Here is a 25143-nt window from a genome sequence, read left to right on the forward strand (position 1 = left end):
ACTAACTCCCAAAAGAGAAAACTTTATTGCTCTGAGGTTGCTCTTTCAAACATTAGGAGTCTTATGATGTTTCTCCAAAATTCCTAAGGACAAATAGCCAAATAGATATACAAATAGATTTTATTTTTATGGTTCATTCGTTTTATGATTCATAATGCACACCTTTCATAATCCGATCAATTTCCCAACAATCAAAATCAAGTCTCAGAAATGCATTCAAGTACAAACTTTTATTTCCTGTTTACTTCAAACAAAAGTCTCTATTCAGCCTTCTTTTAATATCATTGCTGTATTTGAGAATCAATTCAGATTTTTCTTTCCGACAGGTTCTTTTATTTGTAAAAAAACAACTTTTAGCGTCCGCTTGTTTTTTAAGTTCCTAAAACTGGATCTGCATCTTACTCTGTGTATACAAACACACACACACTTAATGTAAAAGCCCAACCACACACACGTCTCTTACGAGGTTTGCTAGCTCAGAAAAGACTTCACAAACAAGCTGACACAGTTTGTGTTGAAAGAGTCTCTGAAAAGTGAAACCTAATGAAACTCTCCACGCAGAACTTTTAAAAGGGCCAAACTTCCTCACTTTGCCTCGTACTGACAAACTCCAAAGGCTCTGGAAAGTTCACACAAAGCAGCTCTGCAAACGAAATTAACTGGAAGAAGACCGTGCGTGGCTCTTTGCGGATGCGTATGAGGCAATGGAGAGAAATAAAGTTTGAGAGTCCAACAGCACAAAGGGGAAGGGAATTAATGGGTCATGTCACCAGAACTGGATTTTTGCCTTGATCCTTTGAGATAAGAGTTTAATGTTCAGTGAAAACATACTGGAACTTTTACAACTCAACAACTTTAAGTCCAAAAAGAATTAAAACAGCTAAAATGAAATGCTTACATGTTGGACAGCTAAAAAGCTGCTTATGATTGCAACATAGTGGCCATGATAAAGCAACCCAATAAAATCAAAAGTTATCATAAATGTTAACATATTTGTGTATATTTTGGTACAAAGGAAAAAAGTAAAAGTAATTATAAAGTACATTGCTTTAACAGTAAAACATTTAAAAAGCAGCAAACAAAAAACACACTTAAGAAAAAAGGACAAAATGGTCATGAAAACTAAACTGTGACTTTCATGACTTCTAAATTTTGATTGGCCCACAAAAGGAAAATATATTTTAACATAATTGTTATATATCGCTGCAGTCCTTCTAAACCTTGTATCTCCATATTTCGTGATTTTTATTTTTGTCGCAAATCATATTAGTCACTCACTATGTTTGTCACTGGGTATTGCAAATATCTAACCAGTATAAAGTATTAAAGAGTGCTTGTCAACTTTGATAACACAGTATTTATTCATTTTAAAAGTACACGGTTTTTTCCATTTCCTGAAAAACAGCAAATTTGGACATATAAGGTTTCAGAAGGATATTATATATTTTGGTACAAAAGTAAGATTAAGATCAAGTACATTTCTTTAATAGTAAAAATTTTAACATTTTTATATATGTTGGTACAAAAGTAATGTTAAGTACATTGCTTTAATAGTAAAATAATGATAACAATGTTACTTTTGAACCAAAATATATAAAAAATATGTGACAATTTTACAATTAAAGCAATACTTATTGTTACTTTTGTACCAAAATATTTAAAAAATAAGTACATGTCTTCAATGGTAACATTTTTAACATATTTCTATATATATTGGTACAACAGTAAGATTAAGGTAAAATACATTCCTTTAATCGTAAAATGTCAACATATTTTTATATATTTGCAAAAGTATGAAATACAGTAATCTAACAACAACATTACGGTCTCATCACCTTCATCAGGCATATTCAATTTTTTTTAAACTAAATATTTTAATAGTAAATGATTAAAAATCAGCAAATAAAAAACCCCACAAAAAATGGAAAGACATGGTCATGAAAACAAACTAAACTTGACATGACTAAGATTTGGCCCACAAATTTTTTTTTTTAAAAACTGCACATGATAACCCTTAGCAAGTACAAACGTGTGCAGACAGATGACAAACCACTACAGCCTTTCTATAATCTCCCTCTCTCACTCCTGAACCAGTCCATAAAGCACTATAATCTCCTGAAAAACACAGCGTGACCTGTAATGTGTCACAACCTTTGGGTGGAAAGACAGGTGTCCCATCAGAAGTCCTGAATTAAGCAGGATTTACCAACCAGCAAAAGCACAGATATCACATCACTCTTATTTATTCTGACAAGCATGAGACGGGGATTCTCAAAGCGAGCAGATATTGGCAGCGTTTATAATGTGCCTTGGAGATCATCGTTTCTTCATTTTAAACATGAAAGTGTGTTCAACCTGCATGCTTCATCATTCATTCCAAAAGCATTTTACCGTATCCGGCGACTGAGAAAATAGAAGCGTGTCCATATCTGCAGTCATGCTGTATTATGATGTTCTGTCAGGTCATTTCTAAGTTTCTGATATGAGGACGGTGTCAAAGACAGGAGAATAACATGAGACACTGCTATCGGCGTGTGATGAGTCAGGTCTGGTCTTCTACGTGGACTCTGCTAATTTAAAAAAAGGTTTCTGGTGCCATAACAGCTGCCATCTTTAACAATATCCAGGTAAAAACAAAATAACAGTCATTTCAGTGGTTCTCAAATTGGGGTTTTATGACATTTTATAAAATATAGAATTCAGCATAAATTCTCTCTCTCTCTCTTTGCTTTGGCCTTTCCCACATCTTTCCCTATCAATAAAAAAAGGAGAGGAGAGGAGGATAATTTGTTCCCCAAACATTACTTTTTTCCATTTTTTCTATCATCACCTCCCCAGGGGAGGGGAGGGGAGAGGAGAGGAGAGGAGAGGAGAGGAGAGGAGAGGAGAGGAGAGGAGAGGAGAGGAGAGGAGAGGAGAGGAGGATAATTTGTCCTCCAAACATTACTTCTTCCATTCTTTTCTATGACATCCATAATAAATCCCCTGCCCCCTCAAACTGAGCTTTTATCTACACTACTTAAACTTTCAAATCATGTTTAGGAGCAGATGGCACTTTTGCCTGATTTGGCTACCAACAGCTCAAATAAGAGCTTATTTTCTCAGCTGTGCTCTGATTCCCCATCGATTCAGCTGAGGGAGCCTGTCACACATGCATCTATTAGACATCACCGATTATGAGACTGGATTGAGTTATATTTTTAGCTCTGGTACATCAGTGGTAACATCTCCAGAAGCACTCGGAGGTGATGATTCCGATGCCGAATCTGCGCATTCATTGAGGTAAAAAGACTTTCGACAAGCAGCTGTTGCAGACTGGATTGAACAAGAGCCTGACAACAGCGCCAAGACGGCTGAATCGCTCTTTTTTTGATCGCTTCCCCGACCTCTCGCTCTCGATGTACATCCTGGCTGACGAAAGATTTGAGCTGTCATGACAGTCGCTGAGACAGCCACATGACCGTGGCGCACGGTTATTCTTGAAAGCGGTGCGGAAGGCCATTATTCATCTTTTTCAAAAGAATTCAAAAGCTCTGTGTGTCACAACGTTGCGGTGAGCGAGTCATGATTTCTGTGACCTAAAAGCTCATAGTGAAGGAACAGAACACAGCCAATCTGAATAGAAAAATTAAGAAGGACAATGAGCAGAGGAAAAGTAGAAACGGGGAAATTTGAGTAGAAGGAAAACGTACAGACAATACAAAGCTAAGTGAACCCAACGCTGGATATGTATATGGTGTTTGTTTCCCATTTTAAGGACTAAACATAACGTCTTGATCAACAAAATATTTTTGGTTTTATTTATATTGACAGTCTTTACAAATCCAGATATCATCAAATCTAATCTATTGATTTAAAACGAAATTAAAGGAATAGCAAAGTGTACATTTCCCTGTCACTGCTTTACAATTTAAAAGATTTGTAATGTAAATTCAGTCCTTCCAGAGAATAATACACAAGAAAGGAAGACTGCGACTAAATAGCGACTTACATGTCTCCAGGTTCTCCATAAAAGAGAAAAATAAATAAATATCTCTATCAATGACAGTTTAAAACATGATTAAACATTACTTCATTAGATTGTATTTTTACACAAATGATGACATAATTATGTATGCTATGTAAAAAAACATTATTTTTTATAAATAATAATTAATATTCCTTTATTAAAAATCACTTTATTAATTACCTGTCTGATATTTTTTTTATAATAATTAGTAATCTGTTAACAGGATATGGTCTAGGTATGGAACATTATTCATTGATAAGTCATATTAACAACCCTACTGTAAAAAAATAATTTTACAGAATTTTATTGTGATTTTTTTTATTGTTACAGATTTTTGGTGTATAATGTAAAAAAACCTGTAATTTTACGGAATTTTCTTGGTTTGTCGCATAGTTTTTTCAAATACGGTCAAAAACCGTCAAATTACAGAAAAAGACTGCAAATTTACAAGAAAAACAGGAAAACCGTGTAATTATTTTTACGGTATATTTTCATGGCACCCCAGCTTCTGGAGAATTTCTATTTATTTATGGGATTTTTTCAAGTGGTAGCAGGGTACCTAACACACTAGCAACCATCTTGCAGCGCCAAAATAGGAGCATCCTAGTAACCACCTAGCAACGGCCTAAAAATCACTTCAAACATATCTGACAAAAAATGCCCATGCAGCAACTATTCAAGATAGCTTGGTTTAGTACACATTTCACATTTGTCTCATTTCTTCAATGTCCTGACTGTAAGACATGAAAAAAAGCTTTTTAAAGCCAACATTTAAAGCGAAGTGCTGCAACATTCAGACAAAGTGCACAGTATATTGTTATTTGTGGATTTAGATGTAAAAAAGCAACTGAACACAAATATATGTGTGTTACGTGTGTTGCTTTCATCAGCACTGCTCTGTTAAATAGCAACTGTTAAATCGTACCGCGCCGTGTGCCTTTTGCTCCAACAAGAGCATTCAATTTCAACCGTCCATCGTGATATAAAAGAATATTTATTGTGCTCTAGTTACAACGCACGGAGACGGGGGCGATCAGAATAGCCATCAGCCCAAACAAACCAATCTGAGGTGAAGGGGTTGATGGGAATTCGTGGAGGCAGAGTTTATAGTTTTGACACGTTACATAAGCATCTTCCTCAAAAGGTGTGCGCTCGCCGCAGCTGTCGAGTCTGAGAGGCATTTGGGCGGAAGAGTTTGCTGAGTAAATATCTCACATCATGCGATGAATTTTAACAATGTGAGGTGAACAGACTTATGTCTTATCCTTCCAGACCAAAACTCCAGAGACAGCCAGGGTTATTTCTCATATTTAATTGACTTCGTTGAGCTCGTGCATCAGGTACTTGTATAAATTATCTGAGATTTTCAAGATGTTGTCTGAGATAGATCAACATCACACAACTGAACGGATACAAGTGCTATATGAGTGATTCCTCACATTCATTTTTCCTATAAGTGCTCCGTCTCCTCCTCACAGCCTTCTCTGATTTTGCTCACTAAACTGAAAGAAAGTGAATTAACTTTAAGTGACAAATTACAATCCCATAAGCAAATGTAAAGCGGCACCTCCGACAAAATAATTCAGTAACTTATGAAGCCAAGCTACACACTTTCAGAAAAGTTTCTCGGTTATGAGGTTATGTTTGGCTTTTAACGCTCTAGGAGAGAACATTATAGTGAGAAATGACATCGTTTCACGAGGGAGACACTTGGAAAGGAAAGAAGTGTGCGAGGTAAAAACAGCTTAATATTCTAAACCTTGAGTTCTATTTACTATTAGAAGCGCCTCATTGGTTATTGCCACCATTACACATACACACACACACACACACACACGCACGCACACAATGGTTGGCATCTGCAATAATGGTTATAATACATTTTTTAATTAACAACAAATATCAAACCATCACAAGCATGTCAATGCACAATGGTTTGTGACCCATTAAAGGTACATTTCAGGTAAAATGCAACTAACTTTATCAACTGGGGTCATTAGGTTTCATCTAACATTAACAAAAGGTGTGTGCGGTGTTCTTGTAGCCCAATGTGTAATGTGATAGCAACACAAAGGTTGTGGGTTCGATCCCCAAGGAACACACATTCACCGTAAAACATTTTCAAGTACTTTTCAAGCAATTTCAACTTCCTATTTTAACATTAGAAATGCCTTTACATTACTTCAACTCAATTTTAATTTCAACTCAACTCAACTTAAGCAATTTCAAATTATTTTTATAAGTAATATCATCTCAAACATTTTTCAAGCAGAAAAATTAAAATACCAAGTTGAAATGACTCGTAAAGCAATCTGATTGTACTTGAAAACTTAAGCAAGCATAAAATATTTTACAGTGTGCTGATAAACAAATGTATAAATTACATGTACAGTACTGTAAGTTGCTTTCGATAAAAACGTCGGCCAAAGGCAAAAATGTAGAAGTTTATTTAAATTTATATGTGCAGTACAGTACTTTTTTTGTAGGTCTATCTATGAGATGCTAGTACAGTACTGTCAATAATTTACTATATAAAATATAAAACTGAAGTATAACTAAAATTATATTAATAAAGTGTCTGAAAGTGTTATGTAGCATTTCAAATAAACTCTTTCTTACAGGTCCAGTGTGTCATTTTTACAGGTCCAGTGTGTCATTCCCCTTACATGGTGTTCACCATGTTGTTTCTACAGTAGCCCTAAATGGACAAACTGCTCTACAGAGCGTGTTTTGTAAATACGTTATCTCCTTTGGCAAAGAAGCAAAAAAGTGACGACATCTTAGTTCTGTGTCAGCCACCGTAGTGCTTCGAAAAGGAGGGGTGGAGTGAGTCTTTGGTTGCAATTCGCAGCCTTACCACTAGATGCCACTAAATTTCATACACAAGACCTGCATTTGGAACATTGCAAAACATAAAATTTTTTGACATTTCTTGCTAAATCTGACCCGACAGCTCTATAAAAAATATTACAAATCATATTAGAAGTCTACCGTGTGACTAGAGCTAGAGTAGAAGACAGTTTGAACAATGATTTTCCTGAACAAAAATGAGCTTTTCAGCAAGTACATTATTTTTAACCAAACGAAGTCATTTTTAAACCGCGCCGTGTAACAAGAATAACCCATCTGTTAAAAGCAGTTATGTTTATATTAAGAAAGCTGAAAAGACAAACAGAATTTGACAGCGGTTATACCTCTCCTCAAGCTCTGCTGACTCTTGCTCGACTCTCCGGACGCAAGGGCCAAGAATTAATGAAAGATTAATTACACTGCCAGAAACCTTTATTTATTATGACAAATAGCCCTGAGAACGTGCCAGAGGAAGCGTCGGCCCTTATGGAGGACAATGATGAATTTAATCAACTGTGCTAACTTTATCTAAATTTATGCCACTTATGCCCTTCCTGAGTTCAGCACAAACACAATTAGAGCGGGCGTGGGGGGTTATAGAGCCGGTGCAGAAGCGTTCAATACAGTTAAAGACTTCATTCCTGGGACCTTTATTATCATTTTGGGAATAACAGACCCTTATAAATAGTGAATTACGCAAGATATATGAGCTAAATGGAGTTTGACGTTTCTGGCGGTGGAATGAAGACAAAACGCCCTAGAGGAAGAAGTTACAGTAAATCTACAATACAGTTAGAGACAGTAATAATAAATGAAGACGGACCACTTCAAGTTGAAAAGAACATTCAACATGGCGGATGTAGGAAAGAAGTCCCGCCTTTCGAATAAAAGAGCCAATCATCTTATTGGAAAAAGTCTCTTTGTAATCACAACCTGATCTCACGGGAATTCGTAACTATTTTACGAGGTGGCTAATTTCGTATGAATTCGTACGTTGTGAATCGTACAAAACGAACGATTACTAGAAAGAAAGCACTTAAGCCCCACCCCCTAGTCAATGCGCGAAAGCAAACCGTGCAAAAATGTACGAATGAGATTGTAGGAATTCGTATAAATTTGAGAAAAAATTAGTCACATCGTAAAATAGTTAGGTTTTTGCCGTGAGATTGTGTTGGTAATCAACGAAAAAAAATGTCATTGTTACCAAATGCACAGAAAGACAACATCAAAGTCTGACTGGCTAAAACATACCTGCCTATGCGTGTGTGCAGAATTCTTTACGTGACATCTAACTCTGCTCCTCAGTCAGACTGGGATTCAGGAGTTTAATGCCTGGAAAAATATCACGTTGGCAATGTAAAGTGCCGCAGAAGAAACATGGCACATAAGCGACACAGGTCATTACCTCCCCAGCAGAGCACTAGACTCACAGTGACAGAGACCCACGACTGCTTTACCCCTGCGTGTCCCGTCCTGCCACTGTCTAAAATCAAATGAGTTTTTCTGAAATCCGGGGACGTAACCTCTGCGCTTTCAGATGGCGAACTCCATTTTCCCACCTCATTGCTCTCCATGTGATTGATTTTCCCATTACGGAGGAACACGGGGATGAAATGAAACATCGCTAATGGAGACGTTACCCGGGCAGTGTGGATGAGAGCGTCACGTTCCGGCCACATCGGGATTGCTAAACTATGAATGCGTAACTGCAGAACGCATCGGAGATGAGCTTAGCCCTTGGGAATCGTGGGATGGGCCCATATAACAAGAATAAGTAGGTTGAAATGCATTAGCGTAATTCGGGTAATCTGACGAAAGGGCGGAGCTCATCGGCATTACATGAATATTATTTTGGCAAATGTGTGTTATATGTCCCGTGCTCTCATTATGTTTGGCATTACTGTTTATCAGCTACCCCTGGTTTCTATATTCAGCATCTGTATCAACATACAAAAACCAAAAACATACACGAGTCAATGACACTTTCTAGTGCTCCCAATGGAATAACCCGTCTGTCCAGGTACCCCTCCAGAACCACATCCCTATCTGCTCTTCTCTCTCTCAACCTCTCAATATCCTCCTTTTCTTGTCTTATCGGTTCTCACTGCACCAATCAAGCAGTCTCTCTCTCTCTCTCTCTCTGCCCCCCTTTCTCATTCCCCCCACGGTCGCACTGATGGAGTGAAATGCTTTCTCCTCTCCCTCCACAGCCCTCATTACGACTGTCCATTTCTCCTGCCTCCACTCTTTTTTCTCTGTTCTTTCAAGTAGTGCCCACCCCTCGCTTACCCTCGGGTGAAGTGTATGAAGGCAGGCCAACATTTGTAGTAGGTACGAAAACCCATCGACTTCTGTCTGGTTGACTTGTACATACTGCGCGAGCACGTGTCAAACGTCGCTTGGATTGGATGAGGAAAGTAGCCGTGCATGCTAATGTACGCTATCGCAAAGCACCGCTTATTGACATTTGAGTGTGAAAATAAGCATCGGAGGAAGCGATCGTTAGAAATCTTCCTCTCGATTGCCCGAGCAGTTCCCATGGCAATAGCATCGCCTTTGAGAATGCTGGTGTGCCCGGGAGGTATTTATATGACTGAGCGAGGCGATTCGAAATGATCCAGCAAAAATACATTTGGGATAAATAAAACGAAACTGGGACCAAATTTCTGATTTCAGCTCAGTATCTTAGTTTAGTAAATGACCGTCAAGAACCGTAATGGGGTGCTTTGGATTTTTGGTGCGACACACTGTTGACGCGGAGCAACGTGCATGTTTTGTTTTACTAGCTGAGATGAATCGCTGCATGGTGAAGGTTAACTTGTATGAGAGAGAGCGAGAGAGAGAGAGAGAGAGATTACACCAGACACCATGGGATACTACTGACAACTGATGCCACTGAAGCTCGAGGGCAAACTGTGATGCCCGTCTGGGGCTCAGGGCAACGCGCGAGCGCACACACTGTCACTTTGTGTTGGCATACGAGCCAATCGCTGTAAGAAAACAGAGCTGGAAACCCGTGTGGCGCGTTTAAAACGCTTATCGTCATGGTGATAACATCCTGCCATTATATGCATAAACATGCGGCAGCGTATCCTGACCTTCAGTGTTGTGACGAGGCACGTGTGTGTCTGAGGCGTGTGGTGTCACTGCAGGTCAAACCAATTCACCCTCACGTAATTACAGGTAGATACACTCTTGACCTTTCTGTTTGTGCGCGTGTGTGTGTGTGTTTACGGGCGTGTTTGTGTGCACATGTGTGGCCTTACACCAGTAACAGCTAGCAGAGAAAACACAACCGGACATACATGCAGATACACACTTTATGTCCATTTCTATGCACCAGAGTATAAAACACAACAGTGTATACTGTATGTTGTGCGTGTTTTACATCAAAGAGTCAGGCCTGCTCTCAATGAGACAACCTCAAGCTCTAGAGACTACAGATCTATACATTAAACACGAGAGCAGATGAGATGTACGCGAGATGTGCTGCTACATCACTTAAACGGCACAAACACACACATTTCCACAGGCCAAAATCTATATTCATCATTAATTAGAAGCTCGTTCAAGAGAACTTTGGCTGAGAAAAATGGTCACAACCTTATTTTTTCTCTTACATACGCACACACACACGTACACACACACACACGCACACAAACTTAGAATCTATAATCATATTCAAACGATGGTATTATTTACTTTTGCATTTATTCATTAAGCAGATGCTTTTATCAAAGCCGTAATCCTCACAAAAACCTGTTGATATTATTAGATAAAAAGCAAAAGATTTAGCAGACGTGCAAGATTTACAGTATATTTATGAAAACATACAGCCAAACCTGTACACACACGTCACTTTACAACACTTTTTGCCGTTATAAATAACCACGCTTCTCGATCACACAATTAAGGGGCGTCTCCTGGTTTACAAAGGGGAAAAGGTTTTGTTTGATTTGTCTCACTTTGGGGAAGACTCTGGACCCAAGATAAAACCCACGTGCACTAATCACTTTAAAACTTGTCTGCGAAGGAAAAAACCAAACGCGTCACACGGTAGGGTGAAACAAATGAATATGTCTGATTATAAAATGACCTTTAAAAGCCATACAGATGTACTCTCTCAGCGTCATTTTAAGATTGTTTATTTACTACAATCATATAATAATTTGTGTCCAATTAAATTGAGCAAAACTTAAATTGAGGAACTAGGTATATTTAAAAAAAAAAACTTTATAAACTCAATTACTATTCGCTGTCGGGCGAAAACCTCAAATCTCCAAAACTGCTAATTCTTATAAAATGGGGGAAAAAACACTTGTCAATGTTGACAAACTCTTTGCAGTACACTTTATAGGTTAAATATTTGCAAAACCCACAGATAAACGTTGAAGGTGACCGATAGTAATGATTTGAGAAAAAATATAAATCATAAAAAATTTACATTTCCACCGGTATTTTGCATTTTAAATGCAATTTTAATACATTTTCTTTAAAACCTTACAATACTCTAGTGGATGTGGTAAAATGGACAGTTTCGGTCTTAAAAACTGATTGATTGATTTATGATAATGCTCAGAGCTACACTGCAAAAAATGACTTTCTTAATAGTTTTGTCTTGTTTTCCAGTACAAATGTCTAAAAATTCTTGAATCAAGATGCATATTGTTGATGAGCAAAATGACCTAAAATAAGTCTTGTTTTTAGACAAAAGTATGAAATTTCAGTGAATTTTTGCATAAAACAAGCAAAAAAATCTGACAATGGGGTATGAAAAATAATCTTGAATTAAGGTTTACATTTTTCTTAGCCAATAAATTCAAGATTCTTTTTCTTACCCCATTGGCAGATTTTTTTTGCATGTTTTAAGCACAAATAGCACTAACAAGACTTATTTTTGCTCATCAAGAAAATGCATCTTGATTCAAGAATTTTTAGACATTTGTACTGGAAAACAAGACAAAAATACTAAGTAAGAAAGTCATTTTTTGCAGTGAATAACTTGTATAACTGTGCAGAAGAAAGCATTGCTTGGAGTATAGTTTACTAGTAGTAAGGATCTTTGTAACCTTCCCTTTCATTAATATTATTTACTTTATTATTTTCAATAGTCTGTATTGTTCTTGGCTCTTCTGGAGCAATATCTGTCACTAAATGATGTATTCCTGAATAAAACACCTCGGTCAAAGCATCAGAATGTCTTTTAATAAGTTACAATCACACATATTGACTTCACAGTGTTACCACCAGTGTATATTATTATTTGTATACTATTATTTGTGTGATGTAGTTTAGTTAGAAGCCGATGGTGTGATAGAGATACATTTACTGTAGAGATGCAGGCAGCATTAGCTTGAAAAATCTATACACGAGTCCATTTAGCGCACGGCTAAATAAATCAACCCTCCCTCGGAGGAGTCTGACGTGACCGCTAAAGAGCAAACATCAGGACATCTGCTAGCGTGAGCGCTCGGGGAATGAAACCATCAGTACGAACCCGGTCCACTTTTCTACTTGCCTTTACGGACAAATCGAATCACCTCCAATATCAGCGGCCGACCGCCGATCATCGATGACGGTGGCCACATTAAAAAACATTAAAAAACACATGAACACAGGCGGGCAGGTGCACATCCTTTTGTCTCCAGGGCAACTTTTACACAACGTGTCTTCTGATGGAGAGGCATACTTGTTGTGTAGTAGCACTAAATGTGAATCCATTACAGATGAGGATGTGTGACCTACTTATCATCCCTCCTCTCTCGCTCTCTCGACTTGGGAAGGTAGCGCTCCGACATCAAAGGTCTGCTTGCCACCCACTTCTTTTAGAGCTCGGCAGGAAACGAAAAAGTAGAATACGAGTGTTGGTGCGGTACAGCGAGTTAAAAGAAACAGTTCACCCAAAAGTAAAAACGTACGTATTTAGCAGCTGCTTTTATCTAAAGCGACTTAAAGGGAAGTTCATCTAAAATCGAAAATTCTTTCATCATTTACCCACTCTCGTGTCACATCGTATTTGTATGACTTACTTTCTGCTGCACAACACAAAAGAAGATATTTTGAAGAACGTCCATGACCAAATAACACTGCCCCCCATTGATTTCAATTGTACGGACACAAAACCACCGAGACATTTCTCAAAATATCTTCTTTTGTGCTTCACTGAAGAAAGAGTCATTTACAGGTTTTGAACAACATGAGGGTGAATAAATGATCACATCTTTTTAGTCCACAATCTATGATAAACAAGATTTGGCTAAACACGGTTTCACAACTGTGCTTTTATGAACAGAGAGACATTCCCCATCTGCTTATCATTTGTTCTATACTGCGAAGCAGGTTATGAAATCTTGGAAGAGAAAAAATACAAAAAGAAACATACTTGGCAGTGAGAAAATGTCTTGCCCATGAAGATAATGAAATAAACTGGTTCGCAGACTGAAGAATGTGTTTCTCCCTCACAGATGGAAGAATATGGCACACCAACATATTCTGTTTCTTTAAAATTGAAAGATGTGATTAACGTCATCATCACATTTTGAGAGAATCTTAAAAAATCCAAGCTGTTTAAAAAGATATTCCACCTGAAAATTAATCCACCTGTTTCCTCCCCCTCATGTCATTCCAAACCTGTATGACTTTCTTCTGCAGAACACAAAAGAAAATATTTTGAAGAATGTTGGTAACCAAACAACATTGAACCCCACTGACTTCCACTGTATGGACACAAAACCACTGAGACATTTCTCAAAATATCTTTTGTGTTCCACACCTGAAAGAGTCTCATCATTCACAGAATCTTTATCAGACATCGAACAGACATCATCACTGCTCCATTTACTTTTTATTTATGGGTGGACTGCCCCTTTAAATTTTCAAATACTCTTTGGGACCCATGTACAGAATGCATTCAGGGTTTACTGATGGCAGTGGCCTGTCCGTTCGCTTTAAAAGTCTCATCTCTAAAATCTAGAATCTTTAGTTTGACCTTCTGATGGTCAGATATACAGCCCTACATTATGTGTGTTGCAGGGCATAAAGACACCTGTGAGATGGGACAGACAGCTGAGAATAGCTCATTGGTGTGTCTGTGCTGTGTGTCTGGTGGCAGTGCTGATTTTCTCCGAGTCCCCTTTAAACCACCAGCAGGGAATAGAGTCTAACACGAGCGGCCGCTGAGAATATCAATCGAAACCTCAGTGATGCCGCGGCTCCCGCTCTATCGTTCTCTCTCTCTCTCTCTCTCTCTCTCTCTCTCTCTCTCTCTCTCTCGCCCGCTCGCTCTTCCGGCCCTCCGCATCCATGTGAATGATTAAACCCTCTGCTGTTTCGGGCACTTCCATTGTCAGCAGCATATCTAATTAAAGTTAAATCACAGTTTAATCACGGCAGCTTTTAAATCACACACCCCATTAGTTTAAACCTTGACCGGTCGTGTGGGCTCGCGAGCAGACAGGAAAACACGCATGGGGTCCACTTATCGCTTAAAGAAGTGCTATTTGTGTGGCATGTTATTATTTCCAAAATTTGGTCTTCATTGACATTTCACTTAAAGGGGTCATATGACACGGCAAAAAAAAATATTATGGTTTGTTTTAGATGTAATGCAATGTGTATACACGATTTAAGGTTCAAAAACGCTGTATTTTCCTCATACCGTGCATGTTTGTATCTCCTCTTTGGATGCTCCGCCTCTCTGAAACGTACAGATTTTTTACAAAGCTCATCGCTCTGAAAAGCGAGGTGTGCTATGATTGGCCAGTTAACCAGTGCGTAGTGATTGGTGGAATACTGCAAGCGTGTGAGGGAAATGTAACGCCTCTTATCATATTTGGAACATCAGGTTCCAACGCAATTGTGCTGAAAGGTACGCCCACCTTACTTGCGTAAACATTTGGGCGGTCTTAGTCAAATCAGACCATCAACTGACGTAGATTTGTGGGGGTGTGGCTACACGAGGCGTTTCAGGCAGGTCTGGGTGAGCATTCGCTTTTACATAGAATGCATCTTTTGTTCCGACGCTTTCATTTTTGCAATTTTACGTGTCTAATACATGCATGGGCAACTTATAACACACCAAAGACACCGAAAAACACGTATTCGCGCCATATGACCTCTTTAAATTGATATTTTAACACCAAAAAATAGCCTGTTCACAACAAGCGCGATAACTATAACTACAAAAAAAAGTTGTACAATATCTCTATATTTGAGAGACCACAACTACATCAATACTGAGGAGCGATATACTTGGGAACACTTTAAGAGCGATTTTATCCAGCTAAAGAACAAGAAAATATTGACAGCCAAGTATAAGTGTGTGAGCCAAAATTTAAAGGGCTCGCACACTTAAAATTTCAGCGTGCAAGCTTAAATAAAAAAACATTACTGACCTTTGCTGTGGATGCTAACATAGTAATTCCTCGATGTGAATGGTCTTAATAAATGAATAGATTGATCGAACAATATGTTGCCAATGTGATACTTTAAAGTCCCCGTGAATTTCGAATGAAAAAAAACAGTGGGCGTGGCTTGTTTTTTCACTGCGATCTGATTGGATGTATAAAACAGGCGTTGCATTTTGAAATGAAACTGGCAGCAGACTGACAGAAGGGGAGGAGTTAACAGATGCTCCGCCCAAGCCGTATAACTTACATCATTTGAGATGGATAGTCACTAGACGGCGGAAGTGCATTTTCAGATTTAACTGAAGATAAGGGGGCACATGAATTTTAAAAAGAGAACGACCCACACTGATAAGCTATTTCCAATATGTTTCAAGAAAAAATAGGAATTGTTATTTTTAATTGCACTGGGACTTTAAATAAGTTTATTAAACATATACAGAATACACAAATATTTGGTAAAAAGTTCAACTTTGAATTACATTAACATTTGTTCATTTAGCAGTTTTTTAAGCCACTTAAAATGGGAGAGAAAATTGAACAATAAATGAATTACTAGTTTACTGAAATCTATTAATAATTAGCATTTCTCTCGACTTTGTTTACATAATTCATTACTTTGCTTTTAAGAATTGCCTTACTGTAAAGGACATATGCAATGCTGCCTTATAAGTTGCCTAAATCGCTTTTCGTCTATTTTGGCTATAACATTATCGGCCATTTATATGTTACTTCGAGCCAAAAGGGAAAACAACAGAGCCAGTATTTAATGATGAATTATCTGCACAGTTTTTAAACAACATGTACTGAAGAATCACGCACGGCAAAAAGCATTCACTGAAATCTAAACGATGTCCAACTGTCCATATTTACATACAACACACGCTCACCAGCATATACAGTACGTGCCCGAGATCCGCCTCACTGATTTGATTTGTGGTACATGCCAGAGTCACGGCTCATGCTGGGATACTTCACATCTGTTTGTGCCCATCACACACTAAATATGAATTATTTAAATCATTGGTAATGATTCCGCAAAAACATGCATCAGCATGGCAGCGCACAGCCTGTAGAGTTTGATTAGATGCCAGCTGTGCCAGGACAATGGGGCAACATTCACATCCCGCCTTATTCATCACAAAACTCGCTACACACGCGCATGAAAACAAGCTCCGTATCCCCCTAAATCTCACCCGTCACTCAAGTCATCCTTATCATTTCACTTTATCCACGTGCCAGAGGAGATAGTTATCGCTCCTCCTATGGAGCCGCCCCAGATTAATACTCGCGCTTTGAGCGCAGAGGAAAGACACAGATAACAGGCGCTTTCAAATCCCACATCGGAATTTGCAATTCAGGACTGAAAGAGGGAGACGTGGAATGATGGAACATATCTCGAAGGAAGAAGCGTGTGACTTACAAAGACCCGCTGACTTCATTTGTACGCCGTCTCAGATGAGCCTCATTATAAGAGGTGCATGCTGGGAAACAATGTAGCGGCTGGATAAAATCTGGGTTTAATGACAGATATAAAACAGGTAAGTGACGTGCGCATGCATCGGATAAAAATATTGACATTTGCTCTGGTTTGAAGATGAGCAGCATCGACAAATAAAAAATGAAATTTCATCTCATGTCATTCCAAACCTGCATGACTTTCTTCTGCAGAACACAAAGGAAGATATTTTGAAGAATGTCGGTAACACTGGTTACCATTGACTTCCACTGTATAAACACAAAACCACAGAGACATTTCTCAAAATATTTCTTACAAAAAAAAAATGTATGCAGGAAAATATACAGGTTTTGAATGACATGAGATTAAATAAATGATTTTAAGAATTAAATAGTGTTCAGTGAAAAATGGATTAACATTTTTGATCTTCAAAGCATTAAAAACCTTTATTTTTAGTACCAGGTCACAATATTTCCTAAATGAATTTAAAGCTACAGTACATCATGTTTGCCAGGTTTATTAATCAAATGAATAACCTTTCAAATTCAATTAACCAAGAACCACTGAGCTGTGGTCTGTGTTTATCAAAGCGATATGCATCCTCACTTAATCCAGAGATTTCCATAGAACGTTTTCCCCGGCTCAACTCCTCCCGAGACTTGTAATGAAGACGGCTGCTGTGAAACGGCTGAGTATCGCAGCGCTTGTGCAATCATGGAGCAAAATCAAACTTCCCCTGGTCTCAGTGGACTTGAAAAAAATCCAGCAAACTTTGAAGTAATATAAGGGAAAGATATTTAGGCTGAGGACTCCAGCGTGCCTTTTTTTAAGGCCGCAACGTGTAATGTGCAATAATTCCCGAAGGCCCCTCGGTTCAGAGGTTTCCCAGTTAATGCATTAAAAAGAGAAAAAGTCACAATTTCACCATCACCACACGTAAGAAGAGCAGGTTACACAGAAGCTTATAGATTTGTACATTTTCTGAAGACGGTTCAGTGTTGCTATGCGGTTGCTAAGGTGATCTGAGTGGTTTTAATGAGTTGCCATATGGCTGCCCGTAAGAAAGAAAAATCCCAGAGATCTCTTTAATATTTCCTTTTTTCTCTCAGACTTTCAGTAAGATTAAATGCAGCGCTAATTGAAACTTATTCTTAAAGGGACAGTTCACAGAAATACACATTTCTTTGTTCTGCTAAACACAAAGGAAGATATTTGTAAGAATGTCAGTAACCAAACAGATCTCATCCTGCATTGACGTCCCTTTTATACTTTATTTTCCATACTATGTCAGTAAATGAGGGATGAGATCTGTTTGGTTACTAACATTCTTCTAAATATCTTCCTTTGTGTTGTGAGCACAACAACAACAAACATGTGCAGGTTCGGAACAACCTGAGGGTGAGCAAATTTCAGACGACAGAATTTTTCTTTTTGGGTGAACTGTCACTTTAAGTCTCATCTGCGTCTCAGATATTTCTTATGAGATAAAGAGTCCATTCGGACACAAAAGTGTCCATTCGAGTTCCAGAAGAGATCTCTACAATGTCTCAGATTTGTCTGCATTCAATATTATTGAAGATCTCAATATGAACTCAAATATTTCTCATCAAATGTACCCAAATCCAGATGATTTTACCTCTACAATCTACATTCACTTTACACCTCCAAACATGTATTTGAACAACTGTCTTAATTTTAGGAGAAACATCTGAAACCAACTTGACACCAAGTTGAGAGAGTGAATAAAACTGATCTAAAATCATTCAACCTTGATGCTGAACAGCCATGAAATTCGTCTCTTAAATTGACACATCGTACCTGAAACAAGCAACAAATACCAGCGGGGGTGACCGTGTGGGAAACATATGGGCTGTGGCGAGATGCTTCAAGACCTTCATCTCTCCTCTATCCTTTTACTCCTCCACGCAGCTACAGTATAGATCGTCCTTGACGACAGTATAAATCAAGCATCGTGCCGTAAGCCCGGGTTTATGTGCCAGCAAATGCATAAACTTAATTAAGTTGCAACTTACAAGGTGTGTGTGTGCGCGAGTGCACGAAAGCGTAATGAAAGCATAACCTGAGAGGAGAATTAGCCAGATGAGTTGATGTAAGAGATGCATTAACGGCGATACAGAGGAAAAGCATGAAGGTGGGTTTGTCAAAGATTATTCATAGAGCCGTAGCTCAACGACGGAGATTCGATCCCGAGTGTAAGAGGCATTTTTCACAAGCAACGAGAGAGAAGTAAAGCAATAAGCTATGAGAGGCCATTCTTTACGATGATTTCACCACGGTTAAGAGACTTTGTTAGGCCTGCCCAGAGGACAATTTCATTGCTCTTTTATAGCTCAGGAGATTTAATGGAGTTCTCAGTTGGTTCATTTTGGTATCAACTTGGTCTCTGATATATTTTTCCTTCAATTGCTGAGGAGACATAAAAATAGGAATAAATGAGGCAATTTTTTTTTGCACTGTAAAAGTTAAAGTTAAAAACCTTCATTAAATTAACTTTACGAGTCAATAAAACTTCAATTATATTGAACTGACTTAAAAAATCTGGTTGTAAAATACAAATACTGTATTTATGTAAGTTCAATGGACTCGTGAAGCTAATTTGATTTCCCTTAAAAATTGAAGGCAGCTAAAATTAGGCCATTTTTTTACAGTGAGGTGAAAAATGAATATAGATTGTAGAGGTCAAATAATCTGGATTTGGGTTAATTTAATGAGAAATGTTTGAGTTCCTAATAATAATAATACCATTTAAAAAATGTAAAGGGACAGTTCACCCAAAAATGAACGTTCTGTCATTATTTACTCACACTCTTGTCATTTTAAACCTGTGTGGCTTTCTTTCTTCTGCAGGACACAAAAGAAGATATCTTGAAGAATGTCAGTAACCGAACCACGCCGGTACCCATTGATTTACACTGGTTTTGTGTCCATACGATAAGTAAATTGTTCGGTTACCAACATTTTTGGGTGAACTATCCCTTTAAATAGTCCACTGTTGTTCGTGCATTAGCTTAAATGCGTAATGCATTATTCAAAATATATGACGTTTAGTGCATCATGCAGCACATGGGAAGCGATGAAAGATCCATTTGAGCAGGTGAAATGCTCTCAGTAGTATTTACGCCGCTGTTGAAGACTAATGAGCGTGAAGAACTCATCTCCATGACTCTTGCTCTCCATGCACACACTGCCGGGCGATGATGTGTGGCAAATCCAGCGGAAGTCACCCTTAAAGGACGAACCCAGATTACAGAGGACAAACGGCTTATTTCATACACAATGCCAAAGATCGTCCTAAATTGATGATCCGGCGCGCAAAGAATCGAGATAAATATATCCTACAATCAGCGCTGTGAATAATTGCGAAGCTGTCATGCGCAGACGCTTCCTTTGTAGATGCTTTTTAAAGAAAGAATTAAAAATGTGGCATCGGCAGGAGGCAGCTGGTGTTTCCCTCGGCTGTCTTTTCTGTTGCTTCCTCTGAACATCAGCATCTCGTGACCTCGAGCAAATGGACTGTTTCCGTTTTTTTGCATGAGATGTTTGTCTTTTCTTTACATTTGTTTCGTGTTGAATTATATTTAAGGTCGTGAACTGGTGGAATTAAATGCTTTTTGTGACGTAGATGTGACTCGAGGTCTGCCTGATTCATTTCATACTGTAATGAAATGTTTTTTTGTCATGAATTTCAGAGCGGGCGAATTGCAGCGATGGAACCGAAGAAAGCAATGTTGTTGGATTTGGTTTCAGACAGAATTATGAAAAATCACTCGTGAAAGAGAGGCGGAAATCTCACAAATGTCACAAACTGAGCTCAGATTTGTCAAGTCTGTAATCAAAAGTCGATATTATTGAATATCTTATAGACTTATTGTGTTATTGTTTGTCTACAACAAGGTTTACTCATTTTAAACATCATCACGCAGTGTCTCTCGGTTTTCAATATTACGCTATCAATTCATATTACTGTAGCATGAGTCCAATAACGTCTATCCCAGAATTCAGCACGTTAAGAGTCTATTCCGCTCTGATGGTCTCACCTCTCTAACACCTTTTTCTAAAATCCTCTACACATTTTTAAGCATTTTATTTCCGCCTAGAGAAACATTTGCATGGCGAGAGTACGGCGCAATAAGCCACAAATGAAAGATTCACAATATGTCCCAATTAACACTATTAATTATATCTCAATAAGACAGATGAGCTTTATGAGTTTAAGTTTAGCCTTCCCACGCTTTGTTTTTCAAATTGAATTAGTAAGAAGAGGCGGAGGGCCAGTTTAGAGCCCACACATGATAAACTCAAGCAAATGAACCTAAAGTAAAAGGGAAAAAGTGAATCATTCTAAGGTTGCGTTTTCACTCATAACCAATAAAACTAGCCAACGTAAGTTAAAGGATCGGTTCACCACCCAAAAAATACTTTATTTGCACATATTTGCACATGCAAAACATTCAAAAATGGAGATAACATGAAAAGCAGGATGGGCAGCCTCAGTCACCATTCACTATCATTGCATTTTTTCTATATAATGAAAGCGAATAGTGACCGAGGCTGTTAGTCTCATAACATTCTGCTTGTGTTCCACAGCAGAAATGAAGTCACGGAGGTATGTAAATGATGGCAGGTGAACTATCGCTATATTGGAGCTGTTTTTTTTCAGCGTTCTATATGATTGATCTTGGCCCACATGCGGAAATAATGAAAAAATGACGCATGGAAAACCGTGTCAGACGTTGTCAGCATTCCGAGCGAATATGATTCATGCATTGATAAGCGTTCATCTTGTCCATGATATTGCATTTTCCATCTCCTGAATGTTCTTTCAACATTCACTGTCAAAACAAATCCAGCCATCCATCTCATTTGTAATCAAAGGTTTAGAAGCGATGGCCAGTTGCACGACTCGGTGACGTTCGGCGCCATAATGTCTCCGCGTGAATAGGGCTTAAGGTTCTCAAGGACTTTCCCCATTTTACCAACTTCAGTTTCAATCAAAACTTACCAATGCCGCCCATGTAAAAGTGCTTTTAACTTTTTTGACAAGAAATATTTCACATTTCGCTCTCTCTCTGCATCGTGAATGCAGCCCACATACGACGGGATAAAAAGCCAAGCGAGGGAAGATGGCCTTCAGTTTGTAGCAGCGATGCATGTTAGATCAAGTGATGGGCTTCGGTAAACATTTTCCAGCACTGTAATTGGTATATGATTACGCCAGCCGTGCGCACAGGCGCGGTGACAGGTGCCTATTGGAGATGAAAAGAAATGAGGGAGGGGTAAACTAAAGAGGTAAGAGCCGATGAGAGTGCATCTCATTTAGTGTGAAATTGCGTTTTGTGGGGTGTCGGGGTGCGTTATCGCCCTAATCTAATAATGACTCAGATGCAGCTAAACGACTCTGGCACGCTGAAACGACCCGAGTGTGACTTTCAGAGAGAGGAGAGGAAAATGAAAGTGATGTATGTTAGTATACTTGGACAGGACAACAACAGGGATAGATGAGGAGAGTAATGCAGGGGCTGTTTTGACAGGGGGAGCGAGGAATAATGCACTTGCCTATTACTGTCCTGTCAAATCATGCAAACAAACGAGTGAAAATAAACGAGTGAAACGCGAAACGCTAGACCGACTGAATAATAACACAAATAAATGGGAGACAGAGAGGAATAAAGCGTTTACTCATCATTGTACTGACAAACTAAGGCGTAAGCAAAACTCACAATTTTAGACTGACTGCATGAATAAAGGAAATGAACGAGCGAACGAACGTAGTTTTCAACAGGAATGATGCATTTCAATACAAAAACCACAGGACAGTAATGTTTTACTTTCGTGCTGTCAGAAAACAATTTCACTAAAAGCATTTTTACAAAACATCCCTCAAAATCAAACCGATGTTTGAAGGGACACAACTTCTCATTCCAGTCACCACAACCTAACGCAAAGAACATGAAAATCACACGCAAGTTATTACGCCAAAAAAAGATTCCGCTCACTTCAATATCTTTTTAGGCCTTCATAAAAACAACGAAAACAGCGTATCAGTCAACGTGAAATCAAAACAGACCTCAATTTCTCTCTAAATGCACGTTGGAAATGTACTTCACACATTAGTTCATTGCAAATTGTGTTTTTTATCAGCGTGTTCTCTGGGAATCACACCCACAAGCTTTGAGACTTTTCTACCAGCTATAAAAACAACAATGTGCTATTCATGTCGGAAAAATGACTGTAATTAATGCTGTGATGTCGATATCGGATACAAACATTATAATATAAAGGAATTTTATACCATTGCACGGTTAAAAAATAAAACATCTGTCATCATTTACTCACACTGCAAAACATGACTTTCTTACTTCGTGTCTTTTTTCTTGTTTTCCAGTAAAAATGTCAAAGAATTCTTGAATCAAGATGCATTTTCTTGATGAGCAAAATGACCTAAGAAAATAAAACTTGTTTTTAGTCAAAAAAATATGAAATTTCAGTGAATTTGTGCTTAAAACAAGCAAAAAAATGTAAGGTTTACATTTTTCTTAGTCACTCAATTCAAGATTGTCTTGATTCAAGAACTTTTAGACATTTTTACCGGAAACCAAGAAAAAAAGACTAAGTAAGAAAGTCATTTTTTGCAGTGCAACCTCTTGTCATTTCAACCCTGTGTGACTTTCTTTCTTCCGCAGGACACAAAAGAAGATATTTTGAAAAATGTTGGTAACCGAACATCGATGGCACCCGTTCACTTGGTTTTGCGTCCATACAACAGAAGTGAATGTGTGCTGGCCCTGTTCGGTCACCAACTTTCTTCAAAATATCTTCTTTTGTGTTCTGTGGAAGAAAGAAAGGTTTGAAATGACAAGAGAGTGAGTAAATGATGACAGAATTCGTATTTTTGGGTGAACTACAGTAGTTCACTTTAAGGCCCCTCGAATCTTTCATGTGTTACGCTGAACGCGTTCAACCCTAAAAAACAAGACTGGCGCTGCTATCCAAACATAAACAGTGTGATAATCGCAAAAATCTCACAAAAACAGCTGTGTGAACACACAACAAATGCATGTCACTGGATTCTTGCAAGAGACGTTTCATTGTCTTTGGGATTCCAACAGCAAACAAGGAATGCTGGGAAGTGCTTGTGTTGTGTCTTCGGGTGGATAATCAGATTACGTGGAGCTCCCGCCTCAGAAGATAAGACCTATTACCATGCCGTCTGCAACCGGAGACAAGAGAACGAGAGGACGGCGACGTGTGCATGTCTTACGTGTGAAACGGGAGGAGAAGTCCATCTGCGATGCAATGCTGGAGTTTTATAGCAAACGGTGTTGTGGTTTATTTATGTGGTGGGCGGTGACAAAGCATCTTAGTACAGCCAAGGTTAAGACGGAAAAATACTTCAGATTTAAGTGTGCACTTGCACTTGAATACTAAACAAGATCTGTAAAAACAATCCACTCGCGCTGGAAGTGTGCACTTTCCGCAAAACACCTGAGAATATCAATGAGATCACGTAGACATAACATCTGCGTCCGTCTCACGCGGTGGAAAGACACAGAACGCGGGCTGAAAATAATGACCATGTCCTCTCTCTCTTTTTCAATCAATGCAGGACAAATATCTGATTCTACCAGATTAACATCCGCGGTTCCATCAATTTCCACGGCGTTCCTTGGGGGGATTTATAACATTGACTGCGTCACACTGTGCCAATTCCATATGTCAAGCCAATTTGGTTGCATTACAAGCCTCCCGTGGTAGAGAGAGCAACAAAACACACTTGATGAGAAAGCATTCTATAAATTATCCGGCCCGAAACGTGGTCATCTCCGCTGGTGACCTCATCACGACAAGACGAGAAGTCTTGGCTCCAAAGCCGACTGGGATTGGTAACCACTCCCTCCCGCATTAGACACAATCGATAAACTAGTCTGAGCATGCATAATTATTACCACGGGGGACTGGAAGAAACACACAAGTCAAAAAGGGGTGCTCAATTACATGCAGGCAGTGGCGCGGGCACCCTGCCGCCAAATGATTGGTTTGCTCGGCTGTGTCGTGTATTCTGCTGATCGACTGGGAACCAAGGGGTGTCTCAGCATCGAATAAGAAAGCAGGTTCAAGGTGACACTGGTCTGTATACACACATCTTTATACACATTTATCGAATCACTCCTACAAAAAAACACAACATGTAATGTAATATATTCATTTAACACCACTTTGGGTGATGTAAACAACGCTGGTTCAACACCGGTCCCGAAGAACTTCCTGTTTCAACACAAACATTTCAATAAAATACAGTCGACAGAATATTTATAACTGATTTAATTTGTTAAACAAATCTTCAAGATGTAATTATATATTTAAGATTAATAATAATAATCATAATAAATAAATAAAAA

The 25143-nt window shown here is 38.5% G+C and overlaps 1 protein-coding gene across 1 annotated transcript in view; it reads right to left on the minus strand.

The window, feature by feature from the left end:
- Positions 1 to 25143, minus strand: part of LOC130556533 (membrane-associated guanylate kinase, WW and PDZ domain-containing protein 3) — a 104368-nt gene that overhangs the window by 58882 nt on the left and 20343 nt on the right. The window lies entirely within an intron of this gene.

Source organism: Triplophysa rosa, linkage group LG7 (assembly GCF_024868665.1).
Source record: "Triplophysa rosa linkage group LG7, Trosa_1v2, whole genome shotgun sequence".
Lineage (NCBI taxonomy): Eukaryota > Metazoa > Chordata > Actinopteri > Cypriniformes > Nemacheilidae > Triplophysa > Triplophysa rosa.